Genomic DNA, 20,801 nt, shown 5'->3' on the forward strand with positions numbered 1-20,801 from the left:
CCTTCCAAATTCTTTAAGGCAGATGTCCCATTAAAAAAAAGCAAAAGATTAAGCACATTTCTCCTGCTCCAAAGGGCCCTCAAAGTGAGTGGCAGTCTTTTACTAAGGGTTTGTTTAGTGCTTTAATGGCATTGAAACCTCCTCTGGGAGTTTGCCCCCCCCCCCCCCCCCACTTGGTCCTCTCCTCCCTTTAAAAGACCCAAGTAACAGGATTCTTCTGAAGAACCAGATTCTGATGAGGAATCCCCTTGCTTACTCTTCTCAAATTTCCTGTCCTTTGGATTATGTCTCTGAGAAGCAGGAGTCTACTAGTCCTGATACTCCCTTTAAAGAAATTTATTTTGGAGAAACAATCTCTAGGATAATGGAGCTGTTTATAGGTGTTTACTAGGATAACCACAACGGCCTTTTTAAGCTTAGCCATGCATCCCAAATCTCTGGCAAGTTCTGATACCCTTGATAAGTGTAAGCATGGGCCAGGGAGATTAACCATTTACTGGTTACCTGTTTGCATCTGAGACAAAGGTGCCAAATCAGAGATGAATTTCCGGTTTCCCACCCAATTGTCCAAAGTTGCACTTGAATTGGATTAGGGAGGAACTCTGCTTCACATGGCTGGGGAAGCCTGATGTTCATCGTGCATACAGCTGCAGTCATAACAGATGGGTTCTCCTGCCGTCAGGCGGGTCCTCGGTCAGCCGAATTCCAAAGTCTAGGTCCGGCGTCAGTTGTTGCTTTCTTTCCTGACGTCAGTGCGACAGGGGTATACAAGACACAGCCGACGCCATTTTCTTCAGTCTTTTTTGCCGCGCGGTGCCCGAAGCAGAAGCAGTTCGCAAGTGCCGGTCGGCCAGCTCCTGAAATTACGAAAATTTGGAAACCGAAGTCGTCTTTAAAGCTAAGTACCCGCTGGAAACTTTTCTTGCCTCAGACCGATGTCAGACAAAGTTAACAATTGTATTTCTTGTGGGAAGCAAATACCGCATAAGGATTTCCATTCCCTCTGTATACCTTGTTTAGGCCCAGACTGCGACGTCTCGGGCTGTCGCTTTTGTGCTACTTTCAATAAACGCACTATTAAGCGTCGGGCGGAGTTCGCCCAGCACTTTTTTGGTAAAGCTTTTAATTATAAAATGTTGGAGACTCCGACTACTGTTTTGTCCAAAAAACGCAAGGACAAAGACCGACACATGAGGTCCGCGGTCTCCACCGACACCACGCCAAAACCGGCTACACGTGGTCCGGTTCTCAGCGAGGCGCCTACGCAGCCCCTGACTACCGACGACACTTCTCTGGCGGTGTCTTCTGTAACCGAGACCGCAGGTTCCTCGGCCTATACCCTGACTACAGCTACCGAAGCCACTGTGAGTGTTGAGTCTCTTAATGTGGACAGGTCCACTTCCACCCATGGTGTCTTCAGACCTTCTTCTTCCTTTTCCATAAAGGCCTTTACTAAGTCTAAATCAGCCATGCATTCCAAGAGGCCTGTTGCACAGGGCCCATCTCCAGGCCCCATGCCTAAAAAGCAGATGCTCAAAATGGCTGAGGATTTAATTACTCTTATCAGGGGTTCCCAACCCCCTCCGGACAAGAGACCCAGAGTGGACGAAGATTCTCCATCTTCTGACCAGGGCTCCATTATTTCAGAGCATTCTGATGAAGAGGAACACTGGTACTCCCCTTTTGAAGATTCTGATGCAGAGCAGTCCATTCCTTCTGTATCCCCCCCAGAGGATTTTTCTTTCGGGGAAACCTTGCATACCTTGAGGGAACACTTCCATTGGGAAGGCCAAGATTTTTCAGATTCCAAGAAAAGGCTTAGGGAATTTCTTTTGCTACCTCAGCACAGACCTCTGGCGATACCTCCTGTCTTAGACATACTTGATGATGTTTACTCGGAGGCTTGCCTTAATCCGGATTCCCTGCCTCCTGCCCCAGTCAAGCCTGATAGGTACTACAGAGTTCCTAACTCTCACCAATTTCTTTACAAAAGCCATAATGCTGACCCTGAAACCATTTCTCAAGGCCCCAAGGGAATGAAGGCCTCTACTGCTAAGAATCCATTACCTTCCGAGAGAGTCTAGATCCTTAGAAAGGTGGGGAAAAAAGGTATATACCTCGGCCACCCTAGCCATGAGGGCCTTAAATTGTCAGTTCCATCTGCTTAAATATCAGCAGTTTCTGTTATCACAATTAAGGAATAAAATGTCACAACCTGAACAACCAGATTTGAAGGAGTTGCAGGATATGATGCATAGTGCAGAACAAGTGGGTAAACACACCTTACAAATGTGGCTATGATGCTCTAGAGGCCTCAAGTAGAGCTGCTGTTACAGGATCAGTCATTCGTAGACATGCCTGGCTTAGGAACAAACCTTGCCTGATCATGTTAAAGCTAAACTACTAGATGCTCCTTTACAAAAGGATGTATTATTTGGTACTAATGCTGAGGAGATACTACGGAAAATGGAAGAAAAAGCTAATCTATGCAAACTGTCAAAGCTTTTCTACAGGTACAACCACCACGTTTTAGCAGAAATTGGCCTTCAAAAAACTGGTCCTTTCCAGCCACGGACAAGCCCCAAAGAGGTAGATACAGGCGCACAAGGGGCAGAGGACAATCTCAAGGATCATATAGGGGCAGACAATGGCAATCTCCAGCACCAAGAGGTGGCGAAGACAGTGCACAACAATACAGGAAACAAACCCAATGACTTTCCCCTTTGCATGCCAAGCAAGGCTCAGGTGGCAGCACCCTTGGGAGGAAAGCTGGCATTATTTTCAAAAAATTGGCATATTGTCACAAAAGACAAATGGATCCTGGACATTATAAACAGAGACTACAGATTTCATTTTCACACTCTTACAAAAATGAGAGGCATGCCGAACCTGCCACACAATCAAAGGGCAGAGGCTCAAATACAAATTTCAAAGCTCATGGACATGAAAGCTATTCAAGAGGTACCTACTCACGAACAAGGTCAAGGTTTTTATTCCAGACTATTCCTGGTACCAAGGAAGGGAACCGATTGGAGACCCATTTTGGACTTATCCATCCTAAACACATTTCTACTCGTACCAAAATTCAAGATGCTCACCTTAAGCAGCTTCTTCCCATGCTGGGCAAGGAGTCTTGGCTGGTAACATTGGACCTCAAGGAGGCATACCTGCATGTCCCAATCAAAGCTGCAGAAGATACCTCAGATTTCTTGCAGGTTCAATCCACTATCAATTCTCTGCATTGCCCTTTGGCTTATCTACTGCGCCCAGAGTATTCACAAAATGCGTGGCATCAGTAATTGCCTACTGCAGACTTCAAGGGATACAAATTTACCCTTATTTGGACGATTGCCTGATCCAAGCGGACAGCAAACACATACTTCTGGAACATCTGGCTTATGTAACACGGTTATTGAATTCTCTGGGATACACAGTCAGCAAAGAGAAATCCAGGCTAACACCATCTCAGAAAATAATTTTCCTGGGTGCCAACTTGGACACAAACACCCAGATGGCCTATCTTACGCCAGGAAAAACCGGGGCAACTAACTCAGTACTTCAAGATGCTAGCAAATTGTACCAGGCTAACTGCAAGGAAAATCCTGCAGGCTCTGGGCTTCATGGCATCTTGCATTCTTCTAATCCCATGTGCAAAGTTGCATATGAGGAAACTTCAGTGGTACCTAAAAAACCTATGGTCTCAACACAGCCACAGTTTGGAAACAATAATACCACTAATTCCATGTTTGCAAAAGGAATTTCTATGGTGGGCCCAAGCATGCCAAACAAACACAGGTCTACCATTCCGCAAGCCTCAAGCAAATCAAGTCATCACAACAGACGCCTCAGACTACACCTGGGGGGCACACATGACAGACAGGTGCATTCAGGGCAAATGGTCCCAAAAGGAAAAGCACCTTCACATCAATCAAAAGGAAATGCTAGCAGTGATAAATGCAATTACAGCTTTCAAGGACCTCCTGCATCCAGGGCAATTATTGATAAGAACAGACAACACCACAGTAATGTGGTACATAAACAAACAAGGAGGAACACATTCATACCCCATGTGCAGGCTGGCCATGTCACTTTGGAACATGGCTCTGGAATGGCAAATCGAGCTTCAAGCACAGTACCTGCCAGGTTTGGAAAACACGCTGGCAGACAATCTAAGCAGAAATATGACAGACCCGCACGAATGGAAGTTGCATCCTCAAGTGTTTACAAAGAGAATCCAAGCGTGGGGAAGGCCAGACATAGATCTCTTTGCCTCCCACAAGAATCATCAATTGACAAAATTCTGCTCAAGGACATTTCATCCAAAGGCCTGGAGAGTGGACGCCCTTTCTTTCAGTTGGGTAGCACTGACAGTTTACGCCTTCCCACCTTTGCCTCTACTGCCCAAGGTGCTCTTGAAAGCAAGAGCAGACAGACCAAAGATGATACTGATTGCTCCAGACTGGCCAAGACAACACTGGTACCCACTCCTGAGGAGCCTAACGCATTCTCCTCCCTGGACCCTACCTCTAATGCCTCTTCTCCTGACTCAGCACAGCTACAAAACTCTTCACAGTCAGCTGAAAACACTCAATCTGGCTGCATGGAAAATTCCTTAACACCACAACAGACCCTACTCTCCAAGGAGGTGCAGGATGTCATTTTGGAGGCCAGAAGGCCATCTACTAGAAAAGCTTACTCCGCAAAATGGAAACGGTTTTGTGCTTGGAATGAGAAAAAGGGCCAGGATCCTAGAAAACTGAATTTGCCTCGGATATTACAGTATCTAGCTGAGCTGTTGAACAGTGGACTTTCATTTTCCTCCATCAAAATCCATGCCTCAGCCATTTCTGCAGAATACAACACTGATCCACCCTTATTCTCTCACCCACTCTTAAGGCAGTTCCTCAGAGGGGCTAAGAATATAAGACCTCCAAGGAAACAGCCAATACCAGCCTGGGATCTTAATTACATTCTAGAAAAATTAACATTGCCTCCCTTTGAACCAGCTGCCTCAACAGATTTGCAATATTTGTCCTGGAAAACAGCTTTCCTTCTGGCTATTACCTCAGCTCGTAGGGTCTCGGAACTACAAGCCCTCATGGCTGTGCAGCCCTTTCTCATCTTCCATCAGGACAGGGTTTCCCTACGAACCAACCCGTCATTTATGCCTAAGGTAGTATCCAGGGTAGCTTTAAATCAGGCCATACACTTACCTACCTTTTACCCCAATCCTCAAAACAAAGGGGAAAGGCTGCTACATTCCTTAGACCTCCATAGACAGCTACGTTACTGCTTGGACAGAACAAAGCCTTTCAGGAAATCAGAACAACTCTTTGTGTCCTATGCTGTAGGAGCTCAAGGGAAGCCAATTTCCAAACAGACAATTTCAAAATGGATAGGCCACTGCATACAGTTTTGTTACTCCTTTCATGGTAAATCTGTACCTGCAGGCATCAGATCCCACTCCACAAGGGCCACAGCTACCTCTGCAGCCTTCCTCAGAGGAGTCCCTACCAAAGATATTTTGTAGGCAGCCACTTGGAGTTCTGTCCATACCTTCACTAAACACTACCACCTACCTTTACACTCCAAAACTAGAGCAGGCTTTGCCACTGCTGTGTTGCAGGGCATTCTGGCTCCTCCCAGTTCCACCTAGTGCCTACCACCCTGTGCGTAGCTTTGGGATTCTACCCATCTGTTATGACTGCAGCTGTATGCACGATAAACATAGTACAGTTTTGTACCTACCATAAATGTAGATGTTCGAGTGCTAATACAGCTGCAGTCCAGGTTTCCCTCCCTCCTTCCCCTCTGGGTACAGACCTAGTGGCTAACTCCTCATCTTACAACCTGATTGGGTTATCCTTTTATGGTGTATTTGCTTGCAACTACTGATTTTTGATTATATTGCATTGCATGATTGTATATAATATATATATATATATATATATATATATATATATATATATATATATATATATATTGCCTTCCTTCTGGGGGCACCTGACATCTGGGGCAAGAAAGACTGAAGAAAATGGCATCGGCTGTGTCTTGTATACCCCTGTCGCACTGACGTCAGGAAAGAAAGCAACAACAACCGATGCCGGACCTAGACTTTGGAATTCGGCCGACCGAGGACCCGCCTGATGGCAGGAGAACCCATCTGTTATGACTGCAGCTGTATTAGCACTCGAACATCTACATTTATGGTAGGTACAAAACTGTACTTTCCATAGACTGGGTAGTCTCTGGGATACATAACTGTCTCTCCAGCTGGTCCTATTTATATCACAGGCAAGGTTTAAGTATTTAGAATGGGTAATTCTGGTACAGTTTGTTTTGTGGCTATGCAGGAGGTCCATCAGAGTGGGGTCTGACAATCCCCGATGTAGGTCTCCCCTCAAAAGTCTATAGGAGACGGACTACAGGGATAGGGCCTTGAGGCGGTCTGAATAGGATGGGATCGATGGGATTAAATGGGATTGTGCTGAGGCTTCTGAGGTACAAAAAGGTATCGGACCCATGTGTCTAGATATTTGATGGCCCTCTTATCCCAGGCTGGTCAGACTTTTTCTGACCTTCCAGACTTTGAGGGTAAGACCTCTGCCCTTTCCTTCTTGGGGACTTCCTCCCAGGTGGCTTGTCATTCCATCAAATATAGTTATGATGCAGCAGATGCTTCTTCTAGGCCTGCTGCTTTTGGGGTCAGTGATGAGGTATTCTTGACTTCACCTTGAACGTCTGCCTGATCATATTAAGACTAAGTTGATGGATGCTTCTCTTGATATTCACTTATTTGGGGATGCTACTGCTGCTTTAAGTCCCTTCAGGACCAGGGTAAGGCTTTGCAGGAACTTTAAACATGTTTGTTTCTCCTGTGCCTGAATTCCAGAGAAGGTATAGAAGATGACAGTGACTCTCAGAAATCCCATTATATGTCAATGGCATGGGAATTCACTTACTACCTTATGTCTTAACTAGTTGCAAAACACAAATCCACTGAAACAAACTTGCAAAAATGAAAAACACGCAACGGATAAGCTAGATCCACAAAGTCGAGCCGCAACTCTTAGTCAGGAACTTTATTCCAAAGACAAAATCATGCAAAAAAAGGTTAGCACTTTCGTTTAGATAAATGTAAACTTCTTCAGACACCATTTCTTAAAATGTTCGGTTTTAAATACTAAACCATATAATAGAAAATATGTGCATAATTTTTTATAAAAATAAGTATCACTTTAAATGGAATAGTATTTAATTAAGAGGATGTGATGTCATTATAAGGTTTAGTATTTAAATCAGAACATTTTAAGAAGTGGTGTCTGAAGAAGTTGACATTTATCTAAACGAAAGCACTACCTTATGTCTGGCATGAGTCATACAAAGAATTATGGGAAAGAGGGTTGAGGAAGAACAAGGTCACGTTAATACATCAAGCCCGATTCGTAGCAATGTTGTGGAAAACAGGCTAAAATTACAAATAAAGCACTTGGAGTGATTTTGAGGTGTTAAAATAGATCAAAAAAAGAGTGGAAAAAACAAATCTGATGATGTAAATCTTCACTCATTCCTTACTGATATGACTTAGGTTCTGTCCTCAGAACCGACATGGCCAGTGCCAAGCTCGTGACAGCCAAAGCTCTCAGCTAAGTCCTACCCACAATGCCCCTCTCATAGTCTCTTTAGATCTCGTTTGCCACTATGTTCTTCATGTTTCACTGTTGCAGTCATCGCATTTGGGTTATCTGCTTGCAGTAGCCCTCAGTTGGCCTGATTATCAAAGTCTTGGGTCCTGCATCGGTTGCTGTCTCATCTTCCGTGACGTCAGGTAGTCAGGGGTATAAAGCATGCAGCCGACGCCATTACATCAGTTTTTCTTGCCATGCAGTGCCCGAAGCAGAAGCAGTTCGCAAGTGCTGGTTGGCCGACTCCTGAAATTTTCGTTTTCGAATTTCAGAACTGAAGTCTTCAACTTAACGTTTCCCAATGGGGTACTTAGCTTTTTCTTGCTCTTTACCGATGTCAGTAAAAGTTAATAATTGCATTACTTGTGGAAAGCAAATGCCTCATAAAGATTTTCATGTGTACTGTATTCCTTGCCTAGGCCCTGACCACGACGTACCTTGCTGTCAGTTTTGTGCTTTATTTCATCAGCGCACTATCCGTCGTTGGTACATTTTTGCCTCTAAATATTTCGGTTCTATGTTTAATTATCCAGAAATGACGTTGGTTAGCCATCCAAAAAAACACAAAGAAAAAGACAGTCGAGGTCCAAAACCGCCGACGACACATCTCCTAAGCCAGTCGCCAGTTCGCCGGTACTCAGTGAGGCGCTTTCGCAGCCCCTGATACCCGCTAATTCTTACTTGCAGGCCTCTACTGAGACCCATTCGGAGTCCGGTATACCACGAGATGCTTCACCTATAGAACCCGTGGATGTTCGTGTTACCCTGCTGCAGTCATCACACTTGGGTTATCCTGCCGTCAGGCGGTCCCGCATTCGGCCCAAATTCCAAAGTCTTGGTCCGGCATCTGTTGCTGTTTCCCTGATGTCAGTGCGCCAGGGGTATATCAGAGGCATCCAACGCCATTTTCTCCAGTCTTTCTTGCCGCGCGGTGCCCGAAGCACAAGCAGTTCGCAAGTGCCGGTCGGCCGACGCCTGAGATTTTCGAATAGAGTTTCAGTCCGAAGTCTTCAAAGCTAAGTACCCCGTTGGGGAACCTTTTCTTGCCTCAGTCCGATGTCAGAAAAAGTTAATTGCATTTCTTGTGGGAAGCAAATATCTCATAAGGACTTTTCATTATTTTTGTATACCTTGCCTAGGCCCAGATCACGACGTCACTGATTTCGCACGACACTACTTCGGTAGGAAATTTAATTGCACTATGCCGTCGGAGCAACCGACTACCGGCGTGCATAAAAAACGCAGAGATAAAGAAAGGCAGCCTAGATCCAAGCCAGACTCCGAGCCCTCGGCTGGGCCGGTCGCCGGTTCTCCGGTTTTCAGTGAGGCGCCTATGCAGCCCCTGGCTACCGCTGAATTGGATCCCCAGACTGCTTCGGTTTCTCCAGCAGAGAGTTCTAGGCCGACGCAGCCATTTTCTTTAGGCCCTACCGACGACATTGTAGTAGGAGAAGCCGGTGCTGTAGAAACGCCTTCAGTTTCTGAAGGTGTCTTCAACTGACTACTCTCACCATAAAATCTTATGCTAAGCTTAAGACTCCTCTAAAACCAAAAAAGACTACTCTTCAGTCTCCAGGTCAAGGCCCTATGCCTAAGAAACAGATGCTTAAAATGGCTGAAGATTTAATTTCTTTGATCAGGAGTTCTCAACCCCCCCCAACAAAAGGCCTAGACAAGAGGAGGATTATGCCTCCTCTGATCAAGTGTCTGTTTCCTCAGGCTCCTCTGAGGAACAGGATTACTCCTTTCCCCCTTATGAAGATTCTGATGCTGAAGACTCCATTCCCTCAGCTTCTCCCCCTGAAGATTATTCCTTTGGGGAAACATCACATACCATGAGGGAACATTTCCACCTGGAAGGTCAGGACTACTCCAACTCAAAAGGCTCCGAGAGTTTATTTTACTCCCCCAGTACAGACCCCTTGCTATCCCCCCAGTTTTAGACATTGTGGATGATGTTTTCTTAGAATGTAGTCTAAATCCAGAGTCTCTGCCTCCTGCTCCAGCCAAACCAGATAGATACTATAGAGTGCCTGATTCACACAAATTCCTATACAAAAGCCCTGTTGCTGATCCAGAGACAATCTCCCAGGGTCCCAAGGGGGCTAAGGCTTCTATGGCTAAAAATCCTGTACCCTCTGAAAAGGGACTCCAGAGCACTAGATAGGTGGGGGAGGAAGGTTTACACCTCAGCTACTCTAGCTATGAGAGCAATAAATTGTCAATTTCACAAGTTTAAATACCAGCAATTCCTAATGTCTCAAATAAAACAAAAGATGGGCACGCACCCTCAACAGTGTGAATTCAAGGAAATGCAGGATCTGTTGCATGCAGCTGAACAGGTGGGCAAACATACTTTACAATGTGGTTTTGATGCCTTGGAAGCTTCCTCTAGAGCAGCTGTTACTGGGTCTGTTATACGTAGGCATGCTTGGTTAAAGGAACAATCTCTGCCTGATCATGTTAAAGCAAAGTTACTAGATGCACCCTTACAGCAGGATGTCTTATTTGGGGTTAAAGCAGAGGAGGTTTTAAAGAAAATGGAGGTAAGGCAAAATCTATGCAGACTGTCAAAGATTTCTTACAAGTACAGCCCCCACGCTTCAGCAGAAATTGGCCAACAAAAAATTGGTCCTTTCCAGCTTCTGACAGACCACAGAGGGGGTAAATACAGGCGCCCAAGGGGCAGAGGACAAGCACAAATCCCTTACAAACCTCGCCAATGCGGCACTGCAACACAGAAGGGAGGAGAAGACAGGCCACAAACTACTAGAAGGCAAACACAATGACTTATACCTCAAACTGCCAAGCAAAACTCTCTTGGCAGCTCCCTTGGGAGGAAAATTTGCACTTTTTGCAGACAACTGGCGCATCGTCACAAAGGACAAATGGGTCCTAGACATTATCGCACAAGGATACAGATTCCATGTCCACACCTTGCCAAGGATAAAAGGAATGTCAAACCTGCCACAAAATCAATGGGCAGAGGCACAAAAACAAATTACAGCTCTCATGGACATGAGAGCCATTCAACTGGTACCTACACAGGAGCAAGGCCAAGGATTTTACTCAAGGCTCTTTCTAGTCCCCAGAAAGGACAATGCTTGGAGACCCATTCTGGACCTTTCAGTTGTAAACACCTTCTTGCAAGTACCCAAATTCAAGATGCTAACACTACAGCAGCTTCTTCCCATGTTGGGAAGAAAGCTTGGCTAGTAATGTTGGACCTCAAGGAGGCATACCTGCATGTCCCTATCGGACAAAATTGCAGAAGATACCTCCGTTTCATTGCAGGTACAACCCATTACCAATTCTCTGCACTGCCCTTTGGCTTATCTACTGCGCCCAGGGTCTTTACAAAATGCCTGGCACCAGTAATTGCATACTGCAGACAAAGAGGAATTCAAATATACCCATACCTGGACGACTGCCTCATCCAAGCAGAAAGCAAGGACATTCTCTTACAACACCTGGCTTTTGTAAAACATCTTCTAAGTTGCCTAGGGTACACAGTAAACGAAAAGAAATCAAAACTAGTGCCCTCACAAAATGACATTCCTGGGTGCCAGCTTGAATACAACGGCCCAGATGGCTTATCTGACACCAGACAAACTACAATGAACTCAATACTTCAGAGCAATAGCAACAAAGACCCAACTCCCTGCAAGGAAAAATTCTGCAGGCTGTGGGCTTCATGGCATCTTGTATACTACTAATACCATTTGCAAAAATGCATATGAGGAAATTACAGTGGTACCTAAAAAGCGTATGGACTCAACACAGCCACAACTTGGAAACAATGATACCTCTCATTCCCTGCCTTCATCAGGAGTTCCTATGGTGGTCACAGGCATGTCACCTCAACCAGGGCCAACCTTTCACCTTACCCCCAGCCAGGCAAACTGACAACAGATGCATCGGACTATGCCTGGGGGGCACACATGGCAGGATGGTGCATTCAAGGCATATGGAGTGCAGATCAAAGGAATTTGCACATTAGTCAAAAAGAAATGCTAGCTGTACAAAATGCTCTGGCAGCCTTCAAGGACCTATTACATCCAGGACAGCTTATCATAAGGACAGACAACACCACAGTAATGTGGTACATAAGCAAGCAAGGGGGTACACACTCCTACCCTCTATGCAGGCAAGCAATGACCTTGTGGAACACAGCACTGGCTTACCAAGTTCAGTTACAAGCTCAGTTCCTGCCAGGAAAAAAGAACACATTGGCAGACAACCTAAGCAGAAACATCATGGATCCCCACGAGTGAAAACTGGATCCACAAGTATTTGCAATGATAACTCAAAAATGGGGGCTCCCAGACATAGACCTATTTGCCAGCCCCCAAAACTATCAACTAACAAAATTTTGCACAAGGACTTTTCACCATCAAGCTTGGAAAGTGGACGCACTCTCATTCATTTGGAAAATGCTGACAGTATATGCCTTTCCTCCATTACCCCTTCTCACAAAGGTTCTGCTGAAAGTCAGGATGGAGAGACCCTGAATGATACTCATTGCCCCAGACTGGCCACGCCAGCACTGGTACCCACTATTAAGGAATATGGCCCAGGGCCCACCATGGATTCTACCACAAATTACCCATCTGCTCTCACAGCAAGACAATCAGATTCTACACAGCCAACTCAAAACCTTAAACTTGGCTGCATGGCAAATCACCTAAGCAACCAGCCAGCTCCTCTCTCTCAAACTGTTATGGATGTTATTCTGGAGGCCAGGAGGCCCAGCACCAGGAAAGCCTACTCCGACAAATGGAAAAGGTTTTGCGCCTGGAACCAAGCTAAAGGCCAAAATACCCTTCAGCCTGACATACCTCAGATTTTGCAATATTTAACTGAGATGTTACACAAAGGGTTTTCTTTTTCATCTATTAAAATCCACGCCTCAGCTATTTCAGCTCACTACAACACGGATCCTCCCTTATTTTCACATCCACTCCTAAGGCAGGTTCTCAGAGGGGCCAAAAACATTAGGCCTCCCAGGAGAGCACCAACACCTACTTGGGACCTCAACTTTGTTCTGGAAAAACATACTCTACCTCCTTTTGAGCCAGCTTTCTCAGCTGATTTAAAGTTTATATCATGGAAGACTGCCCTGCTGCTAGCAATTACTTCAGCGAGAAGAGTTTCAGAGCTTCAGGCACTAATGGCAGTAGAGCCTTTCCTCATTTTTCATCAAGACAGAGTTTCTCTACAAACTAACCCCTCCTTTATGCATAAGGTGGTATCCAGTGTGGCTCTAAATCAAACCATCCATTTACCCACCTTCTTTCCAAATCCACAGAACAAATGAGAAAGACTCCTACATTCCTTGGACGTTCACAGGCAGCTACGTTACTACTTGGATAAAACTAAGGTTTTCAGAAAATCTGACCAGCTTTTTGTATCCTATGCTACAGCATCACAAGGAAAGGCCATCTCAAAACAGACCATTTCCAAATGGCTAGGACATTGCATACGTTTTTGCTACACCCACCATGGAAAACCAGTTCCTGCTAGCATAAGGCCCCACTCTACCAGGGCAGCAGCTACATCTACAGCCTACCTCAGGGGGGTGCCAACCAAGGATATTCTGGAAGCTGCAACTTGGAGTTCAGTACACACCTTCACCAAACATTACCACTTACCACTTTACTCTAAGACTAGAGCTAGCTTCGCCACTGCAGTTTTGCAGGGCCTTCTAGCCTCCTCTAACCCTGTTTGACTCCACCACCCATCCTTAGCTTTGGGATTCTACATAAGTGTGATGACTGCAGCAGGGTAACGTGATGAACATAGTACAGTTTTGTACCTACCATAAATGTAGATGTTCGAGTGTATACCCTGCTGCAGTCCAGGTTACCCTCACTCCATCCCCTCTGAACTAGCTGAACTTATCTCTACCACTCTATCCTATACTACCTCTGTGGTGTATTTGCTTGTGCCTAAGGGTTTTGTTTTAATATATATATATATATATATATATATATTTTTTTTTTTTGCCTACCTATTAGGGGCAACTGACATCTGGGGCAAGAAAAACTGAAGAAAATGGTGTCTGATGCCTCTGATATACCCCTGGTGCACTGACGTCAGGGAAGAAGCGACAGCAACCGACGCCGGACCAAGACTTTGTAATTCGGGCCAACTGCGGGACCGCCTGACAGCAGGATAACCCAAGTGTGATGACTGCAGCAGGGTATACACTCGAACATCTACATTTATGGTAGGTACAAAACTGTACTATGTCTCTACCTTGGATGGGTCCGGAGCCGCTGTGCAGGGTTCGGCTTCTGAGGGTGTATTCGGGCCTACAGTCTTGCATATTAAACCAACCCCACCTTCTATACTAAGGCCTAAATCTCGATCTAAAAAAAACGATGCCCAGGCCACATGTTCAGGCCCCTATGCCTAAATAACAAATTATCCAAATGGCTGAAGATCTTATTACTCTAATCAGGGGTAGTCAACACCCCCATCAAAGAGGCCTAGGCCTGAGCTTGACTATGAATCTTCTGACCAGAACTCTGTTTCTTCTGATTCTTCTAATGACCTGGATTTGTCCATACCTACTTATGAGGATTCTGATGCAAAGGATTCCATTCCCTCTGCATCCCCCCATGAGGTCTTTTCTTTTGGGGAAACTTTACATACCTTAAGGGAGCATTTCCACTGGGAAAGCCAGGAATTTTCTGAATCTAAAAAGAGGCTTAGGGACTTCCTTCTTCTACCTCAGCATAGGCCTTTGGCTATACCTTCTGTACTAGACATTGTTGATGTGTTTTCGGAATCCAGTATGGCCCCTGATTCCCTGCCTCCAGCTCCTAGTAAACCTGACAGATACTACAGGGTTCCAGAGTCCCACAAGTTCCTTTTCAAAAATCCGGTGGCGGATCCAGAAACCATTTCTCAGGGCCCCAAGGGCATTAAGGCTTATACTGCTAAAAATCCTAGCCCTTCTGATAGAGACTCCAGGGCGCTGAATAGATGGGGTAAAAAGGTTTATACGTCTGCAACCTTGGCAATCAGGGCTTTAAACTGCCAATTTCATATGTTAAAATATCAACAGCATATTATTGGACTGCTTAAACAGAAAATTATGTTGATTTCTGACTGTGTGGAAAGTAAAGATTTACAGGATTTATTGCATTCTGCTAAACAAGTTGGAAAACATACTTTGCAATGTGGTTTTGATTCTTTAGAGGCATCTTGCAGGGCCGCTGTTACTGGGTTTGTGCTTAGAAGGCATGCTTTGCTTAAGGAGCAATCTCTGCCTGATCGTGTTAAAGCAAAATTGTTGGATGCTCCTTTAAATCAGGACCGCCTGTTTGGCAATAAGGTTGAAGTTCTAAAAAAGATTGAAGATGAAGCTAAATCTATGCAAACTGTAAAAGATTTCTTACAAGTGTAACCTCCAAGATTTAGTAGGTGCACTGGCCTACTAAGAATTGGTCCTTTCCAGCTCCTTCCAGATCCAGTGAAGCCAAACCCAGATACACCAAAAGCACCAGGTTTCAGTACCAGGGGACTCTCAGAACTAAGCAATGGGGGGGGCCTCCACTTCCAAATCTGGAAATAATGAGACACCACCCTATGGTAAACAGTCTCAATGACTTTCCTTTAATATTACCAAGCACTTAACTTTTAGCCGCCCCTTTGGGGGGGGGGGAATTGCTCTCCATGCAAAAAACTGGGAACTTATAACCTAGGACAAATGGGTTTTAAATAGTGTCCCAGGGATACAGATTTCATTTCCACACGTTGCCAACACCAAACGGGTGGCCAGACCTGCCCCCAAATCAGTGGGCAGAGGCTCAAAAACTAGTACTTTCCCTCTTAAACATGGGTTTATTCAACCGGTACCAGAAGAGGAAAAGGGACAAGGTTTCTATTCTAGGCTTTTCCTGGTACCCAGAAAAGACAAATCATGGTGTACAATTCTGGACCTGTCTACTCTAAACACCTTTCTGGAGATTCCAAAATTCAAGATGCTGACTCTTCAACAGTTACTTCCTATGCTAAGCAAAGAAGCTTACCTGCATATCCCAATCAGGGAATCTTGCAGAAGATACCTACGCTTCAAAGCAGGCTACTTACATTATCCGTTCTCTGCACTGCCCTGTGGCATGTCTAACGCTTCCAGGGTATTCACAAAGTGCCTGGCTCCAGTAATTGCATTTTGCAGGTAAAGGAATATTCAAATATATCCATACCTGGACGATTGTCTAATTCAGGCAGAAAACCAGGCCATACTTCTAAATCTGGCGTTTGTAAAAAGGGTTCTAACTTGTCTGGGGTACATCATAAACGAAAAGAAATCACAGCTGGTACCCTCTCAACAGATTACATTCCTGGGTGCAAGCTTGAATACAACTGCCCAGATGGCTTTCCCCACGCCAGAAAAGCAAATTCATGTAACTTGCTTCAAACAAGTGGCCACAAAAACCCTGCTGTCTGCAAGACAAATACTGCAAACCTTGGGGTTCATGGCCTCCTGCATTCTTCTAATTCCATATACAAGACTGCATATGAGGAAACTTCATTGGTACTTAAAAAGTCTGTGGATTCAACATTGTCACAGCCTGGAAATAATGATTTGATTCCTTTTATACCTTGCCTACGCCTGGAGTTCCTATGGTGGGCAGAGGCATGCCACCAAAACAAGGGACTACCATTCACACTACCCCCTGCTGCCCAAACCCTAACTACAGACGCATCAGACTGTGCATGGGGGGCTCACCTGGCAGGGAAGTGCATTCAGGGCAAATGCAACCCAAATCAAATGCACCTACATATCAATCAAAAAGAAATGATGTTAAGTTGTCAATCTCGCCTTCATTCTTGCTGGATGGGTTCGGAGCCGATCCTCGGCTCTGACTCGGCACTTGCTTTAGCTCGAGAACTCCTTTTACCAGCTCGAGGCAACCCTATATCCCATGATGCAAGGCGGAACTACCTCAGATCTCGTTTGCCGCTTAGCGAAAGAGGTCTCCTTTGCCAGCTGAGGTAAGATGTTCTTCATTCCACATTGCTGCAGTCCTAACTATTGGGTAGTCCGCTGTCCAGTCGGCCCGAATACCAGAGTATATGGCTGACGTCGGTCAGGGCGCATTAGACTGACGTCAGTACGTCAGGGTACTAATGCGCATGACCGACGTCATATCCTCAGTCTTTTTTGCCGCATGGTCCGATGCAGAAGCAGTTTTGCGAGTGCAGGTTGGCGTTCTGAAATTTTCTGAAGTCGGAGTTTCAGACCGAATCAGAGTTGGCTAAGTACCCCGTTGGGGAACATTTTGGTTTTTCTTGCCTCAGTATTTAACCGGATGTCAGAAAAAGTGAATAACTGTATTTCTTGTGGGAAACAGATACCTCATAGGGATTATCATACCTTGTGTATACCTTGTTTAGGGCCTGAGCACGACGTTGTTGGATGCCGCTCTTGTGCTAGGTTTAACAAACGCACTATTAAGAGAAGGTTAGACTGTGCCAGGTTAGTGTTTGGGAAGCGTTGCAATTATAAAATGCCGCCGGATGCTCCGGCCCGCTTCCCAAAAAGCGCAAGGACAAAACAGCGAAGCCTAGGGTTGATGAACCGCAGTCCCGGACGTCGGTTCTTTAGAAGGCTCAGTGGAGCCAGAGGTTTTGCCAGGAGTTTCTTTGGAGTCTCAGGCAGAGACTTTACTGTTACAGGATGTGCCTTCTCAGGAGGTAGGCCAGGCTGAGGGGGCTTCTCAGGTAACTGTTCTTCCCTCTCTTCCCAAGGTAGTTAGAGCCTCTCCTTCTGTTTCCAAAACTTCTTTGAGAGGTAGGCCAGGTTTAGCTTCAGTGGGGGCTTCTCCTAGCACTTCAGGTTCTGTGCCTAAGAAACATATGCTTAAAATGGCAGAAGATTTGATTACTATGATTAGAGGTTCTATGCCCCCTCCTGATAAGAGGCCTAGGGTGGAACCTGAGTTGGATAGTTTTGAACAGTGTTCAGAGGCTTCTGAGTCTTCTGCGGAAGATTTGCAGGAGTATCCTCCTTATTCTGATTCTGATGTGGATGATTCCACTCCTACAGCTTCTCCTCGAGGATTTCTCATTTTCAGAGACTCTGCATTCCATGAGGGAGCACTTTAAATGGGAAGGCCAGGATTACTCTGATTCCAGGAAAAGGCTTAGGGAATTCTTGTTTTACCTCAGCATAGGCCCTTAGCTATACCTCCTGTGTTGAATGTGGTGGAAGATGTTTTTGCAGAGGCTTCCCTGAACCCTGATTCTTTGCCTCCTGCTCCTGTTAAACCTGATAGGTACTATAGGGTGCCTGAAGCTCATAAGTATCTTTTTAAGAGTCCTAGGGCAGACCCGGAAACGGTTTCTCAGGGACCTAAAGGTGTTAAGGCCTCTGTGGTGAAAAACCCTGTTCCCACTGATAAAGAGGCAAGGGCTTTGGATAGATGGGGAAAGAAAGTGTATACTTCTTCCACTTTAGCCATGAGGGCGTTGAATTGTCAGTTTCACATGCTAAAATATCAAAATTATCTCCTTTCACAACTGAAATCTAAGGTGGATGCTTTGGCGGAAGGTAATGAGTGTAAAGAGTTGCTGGATTTAGTTCATGTGTCTGAACAAGTGGGTAAGCATTCTTTGCAATGTGGTTTTGATGCTGTACAGGCCTCCTCGAGGGTGGCTGCCACTAGTTCTGTTCTTCGCAGGCATGCCTGGTTGAGGGATCAGAATTTAGCTGAGCATGTTAAGACAAGGATTTTGGATGCTCCTTTACAGTCGGATGTGTTTGGTTCGCCTGTGGAAGCAGTTTTAAAGAAAATGGAGGACAAAGCTAAGTCTATGCAAACTGTTAAAGATTTTTTGCAGGTGCAGCCACCGAAGTTTAGTAGAAATTGGCCTACTAAGGGATAGACATATCCTGCTTATGATTCCCAGTCTAGGGGTAGGTCTAGACGTGGTAGGGGCAGAGCTCAAGGTTCTTTTAGGCCTAGAACAGGGAGTTCACCTGCTCAGACTTCTGGTGAAGGCAGGGGTCAGTCCTTTCGTAAACAGACCCAATGACCTGCCTTTTCAGCTGCCAGTAGATTCTCGTCTGGCAGCTCCTTTGGGAGGAAGACTGTCTCTTTTCAAAGAATATTGGGATTTAATTACTCAAGACAGATGGGTGTTGGATATCATTCACCACGGTTACAGGTTTTATTTCCATACATTGCCCCATTTCAAAGGCATGCCAGACGTTCCTCCTCCACAAAGGGAAGAGGCTCACAAGCAAATTTCTCTGTTACTCCAAATAGGGGCCATTCAGCCAGTCCCTGTATCAGAAAGGGGCCTCGGATTTTATTCTCGCCTGTTCCTAGTACCAAAGAAGGGGAACACGTGGAGACCAATTTTGGATTTATCTATCCTCAACACTTATCTGGACATTCCCAAGTTCAAGATGTTGACGTTACAACAGCTTTTACCTCTGCTGGGCAAAGATCACTGGATGGTAACTTTAGATCTCAAGGAAGCTTACCTTCATGTGCCTATAAGACTAAGTTGCAGGAAGTATCTGCGTTTTCGAGCTGGAAATTCTCAATATCAGTTCTCTGCATTGCCCTTTGGCTTATCTACTGCGCCCAGAGTATTCACAAAGGTTCTGGCTCCAGTGATAGCTTACTTCAGGCTAAAAGGAATTCAAATCTATCCTTACTTGGACGACTGCCTGATTCTGGCTCAAGAAAAGGAAGATCTTCTACAGCATCTGGAATATGTTATAGCAGTGCTAAGATGCCTAGGGTATTCTGTGAACGAAATAAAGTCCAGTCTAGTACCCTCTCAAGACATGTGCTTTCTGGGTGTGAGACTGAATACAGCAGCCCAGATGGCCTTTTAACCCCGGACAAACAAAAGAGTCTATTCCTTTACTTCCATCAACTATCTCATCAGTCCGTGCTGACTGCAAGGACAGTCCTTCAAGCATTAGGGTTCATGGCATCTTGTATTCTGGTGCTTCCCAATGCCAAACTGCATATGAGGAAGCTGCAATGGTATCTCAAAAATGTATGGACACAGCACTGCCAGGATTTGGACACTGTCATTCAAATAATACCTTGCCTTCAAAAAGAATTTTTGTGGTGGGCTCAGGAATGTCACCTAAACAAGGGACTCTCTGTGACCCGGCCAGAGGCAGTCAGATTTTAACGACAGATGCCTCGGACATTGCTTGGGAGCCCATCTAAATGGAAAGTGGATACAAGACAAGTGGCCTGCCAGACTACAGCATCTACATATCAACATGAAGGAGATGTTAGCAGTCCAGTTTGCATTAATGGCTTTCAAGGAGTTACTTCTTCCAGGGCAGGTGTTGATTCTAACAGACAACACAACTGTCATGTGGTACATCAACAAACAAGGGGAACACATTCTTATCCTCTATGCAGGCAAGCAATGATTTTATGGGAGACTGCGCTCAGCTTGCAACTAACTCTTCAGGCAAGGTTTCTGCCGGGAGCACAGAACTCCTTAGCAGATGTGTTAAGCAGACAAATCATGGATCCCCACGAGTGGAAACTGGATCTTCATGTATTTCAGCAATTGACAGTGTCATGGGGAACTCCAGACATAGATCTGTTCGCTTCTCCACTAAACCACCAGCTGCCAAAGTTTTGCACAAAGGGGTTTCATCACACAGCTTGGAAAGTGGATGCTCTTTCTTTCGGTTGGAAAAATCTTCATGTGTATGCCTTTCCACCTCTGCCTCTTCTTCCAAAGGTGCTCTTAAAGGTCAGACAAGACAAGCCAAGGATGATTTTAATAGCTCCAGATTGGCCTCTGCAACACTGGTACCCACTACTGAGGAGTCTGGTAAGGAAGCCTCCATGGCCTTTACCTTTGATTCCACATCTGTTATCTCAGAAGGACGGTCATCTGCTCAATGTCAAGCTTCACTCTCTTCATCTAACAGCCTGGCATATTCTGTGTTGAAACACAGCAGGTCTCAACTTCCTCAACAAGTTTTAAATGTGATTATGGAAGCTGGAAGACCTAGTACAAGGAAAGTGTACGCAGTAAAATGGAAGAGGTTTTTATTTTGGAGTACAGCAAAGAATTTGGAGATTTCTGAGCCTAATTTGAGTGTGGCTC

The 20,801-nt window shown here is 45.3% G+C and overlaps 1 protein-coding gene across 1 annotated transcript in view; it reads left to right on the forward strand.

The window, feature by feature from the left end:
* The window catches only part of SNIP1 (Smad nuclear interacting protein 1), a 325,809-nt gene that overhangs the window by 56,938 nt on the left and 248,070 nt on the right, over positions 1–20,801 (forward strand). The window lies entirely within an intron of this gene.

Source organism: Protopterus annectens, chromosome 1.part1 (genome assembly GCF_019279795.1).
Source record: "Protopterus annectens isolate FY-2018-M chromosome 1.part1, PAN1.0, whole genome shotgun sequence".
Lineage (NCBI taxonomy): Eukaryota > Metazoa > Chordata > Ceratodontiformes > Protopteridae > Protopterus > Protopterus annectens.